This window comes from Anopheles darlingi, chromosome 3 (genome assembly GCF_943734745.1).
Source record: "Anopheles darlingi chromosome 3, idAnoDarlMG_H_01, whole genome shotgun sequence".
NCBI lineage: Eukaryota > Metazoa > Arthropoda > Insecta > Diptera > Culicidae > Anopheles > Anopheles darlingi.
Genome location: NC_064875.1, coordinates 2,182,501 through 2,193,036, shown reverse-complemented (window position 1 = coordinate 2,193,036; position 10,536 = coordinate 2,182,501).

Here is a 10,536-nt window from a genome sequence, read left to right as displayed (position 1 = left end):
GCACATCACCTGCGAATAGTCAAATAAATAGACACCACAGTATCTGTACTGAGCGAGAATCTTATCTATTAGTTAATGTTTATTAACAATTCTATTCTATTTTCACATGCAATATTCGTTTTCATGGTTTGAATTAAACATTTCAAACGATAATCAACTAATGTAAACCGTTGATGACGAAAAGTTGAACATTAACCAATATTCTAAATGCAACGCTCGAAATGGATTCAATTTGTACTCTAGCTTATTGCTTCTTTGTTGTTCCCATAAAACATTTAGCGCAGCCAACAACAACAACAACAACAACAACACCGACTGCCTGCCGAGAACAAATGTATGCCGCTGCCGCCGCCACCGTCCATCGTCCTCATAATCGTTGTCATCATCATCATCAGCAGCAGCAGCACCATGGGCAGCAGTTATTGTCAGATGTGTTTGCTACACATCCCTTCTCCCTCCTCCCTCCACGCTGCTTGTCGCCATATCCATCGACTGTCGTTAGTGAGCTGTTGAAAATTACGCCAAGCCACTCCTAATGTCATTGCGCGTTAACCTCAAACAAACAGCCATAAATCGTGGCCCCAAACCCTGCTGCTGCGCACACACACCATTGGGACATGCCAAACTCTGTCCTCTGCTGGCGCACAGCAGGGCGAGAGAAAAAAAAGAGGAAAAATAAACCGCGATCGCTAAACGGTAACTGCACCGCCGGCCGACGATGCAACGCTTAGGACACTCTTTCGCTTGCGATGGGGCCTCGGTGCGGTGCACTCGAGCGTTTAGTGGGCCCGGGGTCCCGGAGAGACACTCACAGACACACACACAGACACACACGATACACTCTAGGGCACGATACACACCGTGAGCGCGCGAGGCCTTCCATGATGATGGGTGATGAGTATAATAAATATTAAAATAATTGTTTTATTTACTCTGCAACCTGCCATACAGGAGAGGTGGGCCAGGGGGGGGGGGGGGGAACACTGCCAACGGTGACGGTGTGGAGTGGGATCGTCGTCCATCGTCCGCGGTTCTCAGTCAGTCCTCAGATGGGCAATCAGCGCCGCGCGATTTGGCGCAGGCGGGACCGGTTCTGTTTGACTCCGTTCGACCCCGAAACTGGGTCTCCAGAGTGGTGTGCGCAACCAGGCGGTCAGCAGTAGTGTGGCGCACTAGCACCCTCCGCTCTCTGCTCTCTGCTCCACGCTTCATTTATCATCATCAGTCGGCGCTGCTGCTGCTGCTTGGGGCATCATCGCACGCCAGTAAGCACTTTGCAGCGGTACCGAGGGTCGCTCGAGGACACCGCACCGGCACCGCACTTAAGCAAATTGAAAACCTCCAATGATCTGCTAGCTAAAGCGCGTACGATTGAGATCAGCGCAGCGCATTCGTAGTCTTTGGTAATTAAAGTCTACGAGTAGAACAACGTCCACCAGGGAACTGGACGCGATTGGAAGCGATCGTCATCGAAAGTGTCTCCAAATTTATTTAAAGGAAAAGCAACCTCTGCTCCAACACTAGGTCAATCCCTCAAATGAAGGCCAATAGTGATCTTCTTCTCACAAAAACCGTATTTAAAATATTTCATGCACACCGTTTATTGCGAGCATCCATTTGGCGAAATTTATTTTATCGTTTTATCAACTACTCTCTCTCTCCACCCCTTCAGCATAACCATTATCCACCCCTTCATCGCGGGGTGACTTTGCAAAAAAAAAAAAACAGAAATGGGGAAGGAAAACGAGAACGCCCCAAGTGTTCCGTCGACTGATCTATGGTGTGAATGTTGTCTAAAGTCAGACCCGGCGAACCCCTTTTCACGGTTCCTGGCTTCTAGCAATCGTCGGTTAATCTATCACCCCCCGGGGAGCACGTTTTTGCACCCACTGGAACGGGTGGTAGATGGGAGAAGGTGTGCCCGAGGCCGACCGGTGTGATGTATTGGCATGTGTGTGGTACGGGGATCCGTGATCTTTGATTTCGTCGCTACGCGGCGGTTTCGGTTAAGTTCAAGCTGCCCCTCGGGAACGGGGGTTGCGATTTTGTTATTGTTTCGAAGCCGGCAACTGCTTCTGCTTTCGATTGCTTCTCCTCGCGGCGGGGATTTGATTGATTCGTCTCTTGGCTCTTCGCGGGAGTGGACCTTGGGACTTCACAAATCACGAATGTTGTGGAATACTTTAAAGTGGATGGAGAAGCGAATACTTTCGGACACGGACAACTTGTGTGCCAACTTTCTATTGGCCAACTGGTCTAACTTCGAACTTCCAAAGCCCAAAGGTCTGTCCCTGGACACTGTTGTGCTGCTGGAACAATTGGAATTTCCAAACTATAAACTTACAGACTCTGGATTGGATCTCTCTCTCTAGATGAAATAGTATTGCACTGGGCTATCAGGAGTCACCAGAAAGTTGATAAACACATTCTGACGCCTCATATTACGGTTCTGGACTTGGAATCCAATTTTACCATCAAGTCCGTCTATGTCTTCACCTCTCTTAGATACTCAGCATCTCTCGGTTGGCGTCTTGCACGAGATGATTGCTCGATTGTTCAGCAAACAACCCAACCAACAAACAACACCAACAAAAAGGGTGATGAGGTGGAGGGCAAACGCCACTTTGCAGAGCCATTAAAAGCAATGGTGTCGCGCTTGTAAGTGGCGTCGCTCGGGTACCTGCCACTTGTGCTGCTGCCACCCCGAGAGGTCGTCGCAACTGTTGATTAAGCTGAACTTTCGGAGCCGAAGCCGAACCAAAGGCGCGGAGCATGAAGCTAACCTAATTGAAACCGATTACTGTTAGGGTGAGCCCCCCCCCAGCAGCAGAGCGAGAACATGGCAATTGCACGATAAAGCTGCTGCTGCAGTCCTCGGTTTAATATGATGAATCGATGTCAACGCTCCATCAGCCGACGCCAGCGTGAGATATACCAGCTGACAGAGAGGGCTGGCTGGCCGGTCGATCGGTGGACCTGACCTTTTTCTTTCCTCACCGCTCGCTCGATGATGGACCTCTTCTCGTGCCTCGAGCCGGAACCTCGTCGTACCATGCGTCCGGTCCGGACGGTGGTCCCGTCCCGGTCCGGGTGTCCATCATCAAAAATCCATCAAAGCTGTTAATGGATTCGAAGTTCGTAATCGAAAATTACATAAACACTGGGCACAAGTCATCGACCGGTGCTCCGGTGTTGGAGCCTCTCGCATCTTATGGTCACGCGTTCGCTCTCTCTCTCTCTCTCTCTCTCTCTTCCTCTGGCTCTCGTCGTGACCGGAGGCCGCCCTCAAGACCGCGTGCGCGTCAAGGGTCGTGGTGTTTAGGGCACAGAGTAGAGAGCCCCATCGAGCCCGGTCCAAAGGTCCGTTCGTTGGTCGCACCGGGTTTGGTTGAAGGGCTACAGAAAGGGAAGTGAGAAGATGAAACATAAATTTCATCTTCGGAGCACGAGCCACGATGTAATCCATTTTTAAAAAAAGGAGCCAACTCCAGCCCTACGTTCGGTTTTGTGCAAAAGCATAGCATAGCATAGCATCAGGGTGCATAATGAGACAAAACCGATGGCCAGAAACCGCCGTGCTGGTGGTGGTGGTGGTGGCGGCTCACACGCGAACTCACTAACCAACACCTTTCGGGCGCGATAATCTCGTCGTCGTCGCCGTCGTCGACGCCACCGCGGACCGCTGGGCTTTAATGGTTTTAAATTACATATTTCACTCACCGCCTGGCGTTAATCCATGGTATAGTGTGTGCTGCAGACATCACACACACACACATGCTGGTCGAATAACATGAGCCATCGTCGGAGGCGAGAAAATGAGAATTTTCCTCGGGCATGGCATGGCATGGAGGGAATGTTCTGCTTAGATTTTGATGTGGTCTAAGAGCTGCACAGCGCCAGGTAAGGAAACGGGGATTAGGAAGCACATGCTAAGCCCCCGGAAACCTGGGGCGTGATACTTCTCGCGTTGAATACTAAATTACATGCACAATATTCTACCCACACAGCACCAGGAGCCTGTCTGGTTGATGTGTGATAAGCTGGCCCCGGAGATAGCCCGATCTTCTGCTGCACAGGATGCAACGATGTCCTGTCCTGTGCTGGCTGTGTGTGTGTGTGTGTTCTTGTGCTCGAGATACCGCGTGTCATGTGGCGCATCTTTTGTTCTGGAAATGCATCCTAGCATAATTTAAAGTGACCTGACAGGCCATTTAAGTGACATAAATTGGAATAATATATTAAGATTGAGCTGCTGCTGCTGCTGCAACCGGAGCTGAATGCTGAATCTGCATCTGCGCAAATCCTTCCCTCTAGATGAGATGTAACGGGAGTGTTACAATGTTACGAAGCTCCAGCTTCAAGATAATCGTTCATCGTGTGCTCACACTAAGGGGGGCACAACACAAAGCGATGCATCCCGATTAGAGTTAGACTGTTTACGCTGTCTCGAAATGAATCGACCAGATTACTCGTCTCGGGCCGGCGTTTGCTAGCAAACCATAGAAAATCAGGGAAAACCTCAAACCTCACTCCCAACACACACACCTCACGAGTAGTGCTTCAAAGGAAAAGGAACCACATCGACCACGACCACGACGACGACAAACGAATGTACAACAATGTTAGAAACCAAAGAACGGCAGCAGAATTGGTCGTGGTTCGGGCGAACACCCGTTACAGGGCCCCGGAGTTTGCCGAGAAGAAATCGCATAAAATCGGAAACTTTGTCGTGTCGTAGGGTCGACTTCCTACCACCCACGCCACCCAACCAACACACCCACCGAAACAACAATGGAAGACAATTGTCGGGCAACAGGGCAAGTGTGCATACGGCATTCACCTTTCTCGATTTGCGTCACTTTGTTGTTGTGTTTGTCCTCAGCGTCCGCCCAGCCGTCCACCAGCCGGACCAAAGTTGGGTGAAAGTTTAGCGTCCGGACCATTGGAGGACACATTCGGCTTGGGCTGGGGACCACACTGTTGCACGCACCCGGAACAAGGACCACGCCGCCACCGCCAACTTTGCTTTCCTTCACGGAGCGCAGCACAACGTTCCGTCACGCAATGGAGTAATCAAAAATGCAAAATCCATAGCCTGCTGCGAACGTCGCGTCGCAAACGGTGCCCTCTGATCGTTTGTTTGGTCAACCAAGAAGCACACACACACGCACGTCATCCTCAGGAAACTCTTCGTCGTCGTCTTTACTAACCAAGGACTTACTCGGTCCAAGGGCTTCCCGGTCCAAGAGGTTCCCGGGGGCATGTCGGTGAGAAAACATAATTCCGGGGTAAATTAAATAATAATTTATGAACACGTGGACGTGTCCAGTGGGTTGAACCTCGGTGTCCATGGCATGGCCACCACCACCATGGCGTAAGGATACTTCTGCTTTCTAAATCCACCGAAGCGAAGGTGACCTACGAGGAAAAGTTTAGCCTTTTTAAGGTCGATACAATTAGCTTGATTACACGATGTCCACGGTCCCAGAAACATGCGCGCGCTTCTTCCAGCACTAATGCCCCCTGGGGGGAGTGCTGCTGGTCCCAGTTATTTTGTTCATTAATATTTCCTGCCACCACCACCACCACCACCACGTCGCGTAGTAATCATCCTTTCAAATGTTACTTAAAATGTTCATAAACACTCGTTACCTTTGGTGCCTTCCCCCGAAAAAAACACACACACGCATGTACCGTGAAATCCTCGAAGTACTGCGAAGGATATCACGAAGAAGGTCCCGAAAACCGGATCAACGACCCACGACGTCCGTGCCCGTTGTCTGGGAACTGCGGGCGTTGCTTTTGGCGTTGCTGCACAGATTTCCAGACGCTGATAGCGAGGAGTTCCGCGAAGTTCCATCCCTTCCCTTGCACCCCCCTTGATTGCATGCAACGAAAATGAGGTTTTCCTCTCTCCCTCTCTCTCTCTCTATCTGGTCCGTTTGTAAATCATTTAATAATTGTTTTCCCAACCCAACGATCGCCTCCGAGTGAGTTGAGCAAACTTCCTTCACCTGAACACCGGCTATTCCGGATATGGCCGGAGTGTCGTCTGGTCGAGAACGAAGGTCCCGCAAGGAACAGAAGGACCCCGGACTAGCACCAATCCTCGGGGCTGGTGTGGGCACAAACACCCGTCGGTTCGGGCCATTAACATTCCCGGTCTCGCAAAGCGCGCTCGCGTGCCAAAGCGGTGTCCCTGGGTGTTCCTTCCTGGCATGTAACGCCATCGGGCGTTTGACAGGCCACGTATTATGCACATATGACACACATGCAATCCGCAGGAGCGAGGGGTGAGCCTTATCGATCCAACCCGCCGACTGTCGAAGGGTGGCCAAGCGATTTACTGTGCAACCTGTGTCTGTGTGTGTGTGTTCGTGGTCGCCGCACCGTTCGTTCGGCAGAAAGGATTCCAAGGATTCGGATTGCATCATCATCAGTAGCAGCAGCAGAAGCCGGAGCCGGAGCAGGAATCGTTCCTCTCGAACCAACGAAGGGTTTTAATTAAATTTATGCAAATCAGATCATCTGGAGGGTTTGCGCTTTGGTAAAATAAAAATAATTAGTTGATTGGAATCATCGGTCAACGGCAGAAGCGTCCCGGAGCTATTGCTGATCGACAAGCGACGACCAACGACCAACGACCAACGGTGCAAGGGTCCCCGATATTGACCCTCGGAATCCGGGCGGCTAGGAAAGGACCGAATGAGCTCATTTAAGCTTTTATGACGCTGCAGATGCAGGTGCAGATACGGAGGTGAATGGGAGTGGGATTAGTGTCCACCGAACCGTGACCGTGGTCGTGGCGTGGCGTGGTCCGAGAGTGTGACCGTTAATAATTTGTTGCTAATTATTCATAGCCCAGAGTCCGGAGGGGCCTCGGACTGCGGCGAAATCGGATTAAAAATCATTGACACTAATTCGATCGTATATTGGCAAATAAAATGGCGACGAGCGACGAACGACGAACGGCGGGCGTCGAGCGGGGAGCATCGAAGCAATAGCGAAGGTGGGCACCTAGTGGGCGGGGAGGGTTGCCTCATTAGCATGCACGGGAGCGTGTTCGGTGGTACATGGCCGCGGATGGCCAGCAACAGCAGCAGCAACAGCAGGTGAAGCTCGCTTTTCAGGTTGGGGTTTTTATGTTTAGCTCGCCAGCATCAGCATCACCGTTCGATGCCGAACTGCGCAAGGATTTTGTCCGCCTGTTTTTCTTGTCTTTTCTTCGCTATTCATTGCTTCGGTGGCGGCAGGTCTGGTGTACTCGTGAGTTTGATTTGAGTTTCCTAATTGGATGTGTATTACTGTACCTTTGTACCAGTGAGAAGCGGCATTAGATCCAGCCGTGGTGGTGGCTTGGTTTTGATGGCAAAAAGCGATTCGGAATTAATGAAGCGATTTCTCGATTTTCTGCTGCAACAAAAACGAGCAGTGACTGAACAGTAATTTCTCAATTTACTGTAAAAAGGGAATCGCGCTCGTTAATGAGAGAAGTGAACCTGCCACGAGCAGTACCTTGGCCTGCTAGGTTTCGGAGAGAAGCAAAAAACATTGCACTGAAGTGTACGAAACGAAATCCTTGAGCGAAAGTCAGCGCCTGCTGCGCCTTTTGGGTGAAAGACTTGCATGACTGATGACCAATCGCGGTTGATGACCGATTGGCGTATGCATTCGCAGTGAGGTTCCGGGTCTCAAAAACAATAAAAAAAAAGCTACAGAAAGAAACACACAATAAAGCCCAAGTGCACCTACGCGTCCGAAATGCTGATAAATTACCATAAAAGTTAGGTTAAATTGAAAAATTGAAGTTGATTTATGAAATCGTTTTTATTGCAGCGCGAGTGCAGCAGCAGCATCCTCATCGTGTGATCATCCTCCTCCTCATCCCATCTCCTTTGTGCAGCGCTCGTTTTTTTATTCTTTCTTTTGAATTGAACTTCGCCCCCTTGCTGCTGCCCCGGAACGGAATGCTGCAGCAATCGGGAGCCAACCACCCCTCAGCTTGTGCTTGATTTTATTTTGTCTACCCCTCCCCAACCGCCTAGCCACTCTCGCCGGCAACCTCGCAGCGCAGAGAGAGAGAGCCGCAATTCGTGGACATCGCACATCGTGCGTGCATCATTTACCTTTTCATTTCGTTTCACCCGTATTCATCCAGCGCATAATTTATGTATGTTTCGATTTATCCTCCCTCTCGCCGCTGCTTCTCTGGACCGGCTGCTGGGGGGGGAGGGTGGCATGGTGGCCATGGTCACTGCTTCTACTGCTGCTGCTTCTGCTGCTGCTGTTAACATTTAACCTCAATTTTTGCCCACCTCTCGCTCTCTCTCTCTGCACCGCGGAGTGTCCGCACTCTGTTGACCATTTTTATGGGCAATCAACTTGACGATCACTGGCTGCTGCTGCTGCTGCTGGAGGGGGCGGCCCCGCACTTTATGCTTTTATATGATAGCTGGCTGCACTCATCATCCATTTGGCCTTTACTGGTTCGTTATTCTGATTTTTATTTCGGTGACTCCTCTTTGCACAATAACAAGCAGACGAGGAAGACCGGACCGAACGGGTTGAAGATGATCTCTTTCTCTCTCTTTCTTTCTTGCTGGTCAAATCGCACGCACGCACGACGCGCACGCAAACTGCATAATCTGAAGCTCATCTCCGGAGTCCTATTCGTTCCGTGGTTGACTCCCCAATCAACACCGGGACCGACCAGAGACCGGCACTAGAGACGTCGATCATGAGCATAAGTAGTAGGCATGGAACTGCACGGCCTGCCCTGATTGCCGTGTTCGTTTCGGTAATTCGGGATTATTTTGATTTTCGATCGAGACCTCGACGACGGCATCCAGAGCCGGTGTCCAGGAAGCCGGAGTTGCTCTTTGTCCAGCGGCCAAGCGGCCTCGAAGCGGATCGAAGCCTCACGACGACGACGACGACGAGCTGTTGCTGTGCGGAGAAATTAATTCTTATGTGGAGGATGTCGGTCTGTCGGTCGCGAGGAGGTGTGGGGTTGAAAGGGATAATCCCTCACCTGAGCAGCTTGAGTGACTGAAATAGAGCGACAGAGAGAGAGAGAGAGATGGCACTGTAATGATGAAAGGAGCACACCCCCTGGTCCCCCACCAAACAGCAACACCAAACGCAATCCGGCCCCCCGATGATGGATGGATAAATCATGGAGCACGAAGCGACCGAATATGTAAACATCGACATCGTCCTCGCTCACTCTGTTGCGCGCTCTCTCTCTTTCTCTCCTCGAGCGATGCTGCACGAGCCACAAATACATACGAGCAGCGATGAACTGACAAACGGAGTTTACTTTGTCCCGGTGCCACACTGCTTTCCATATGTTTCGCTCAAGTGAAGCTGTGGCCGCACGGTGTGGTGGAGCATGAAGAGAGCGAGCCCCACCAGCACCAGGATGGGGCTTTTCTTTCGATGCTTTTATGCTTCTTCTCTCTCTTTCTCTCTCTGGCCCCCAAAAAAAAACACATCCCCATCGAGCGGTTTATGTAGTTCTCAGCCTCACCGAGTGCGCACTCTCTCTCTCTTTCTCGCTCTTCAGTTAACTTCATCAAAGGTTCTGTCCGTTCTGTGCACGGACCCAGGCCACCAGCGGATGGTGGTGATGGAAGAAACTATGTTTTATGTTTCTTTGTTTGCCAAGAGAGCACGAGCACGAGCTGGAGATGAGGACGCTCCGCTCTCTCTCTCTCTCTCTCTCTTTCTCTGTGGCCCGGTTCGGCTGCTGACAGAAAGCGAAACCATAACCGCGGACCAACGACCGGTTTGCCGGCTTTGGTGCCAGTGAGCCAGGAGAGCAAAATAACGCGAGCGAACGAACGAACGAACGACAGCCCCCATCGCCATCGCCGGTGATTGCATACATAACCCTACTGGAAAGGGGGGGACTCCTTCCTCCGTCCACCTTGCCGAGATGCCCATACACAGCAGCATATTCATGCCATCCAACGGTTGTTCTTGGCACATACTTCTCGCACCGCATGTGAGAGAGAGAGAGAGAGAGAGAGAGCACATTGCGAGCGAACAGATGGATGCAATTGCTGCGCTGTATTCGTGCACTTTGCTAGTTGCTAAGGGCTCTTCAACAACGCTCGTTCGTTCTCCCTCTCTGGCACGACATTGCTGTCTCATTCCATCGCATTACCATTGGACCGACCGGCTGATGTAGTCTTTTTCTTGTTCATTGCATCTCGTTGCAGCCAAGTTTAACATCGAAATTAATCCCCAAAATCCCCTTTAAAGCGCATAAATCGACTGCAGTACACAAAATCCAAACGATTCGGAGGGATTTTGGTGAAAATCCGACGGAAAACAGTCGTTTTTCCAGTGGAAAAATGCACCGAACCCTTGTTGCTATGCGGATGCATCGATCGCACTCCGGTGGAAAAAGGCTATCGGCCCCGGCACCTATTCGCCGAAACAGATGATGTTGATGTGCAGACACACACACAGACGCGTGCGCCTGGCATGATGTTGGTGGTGTGTGTGTGATAGCTGTTTGCTCCGCCGCCC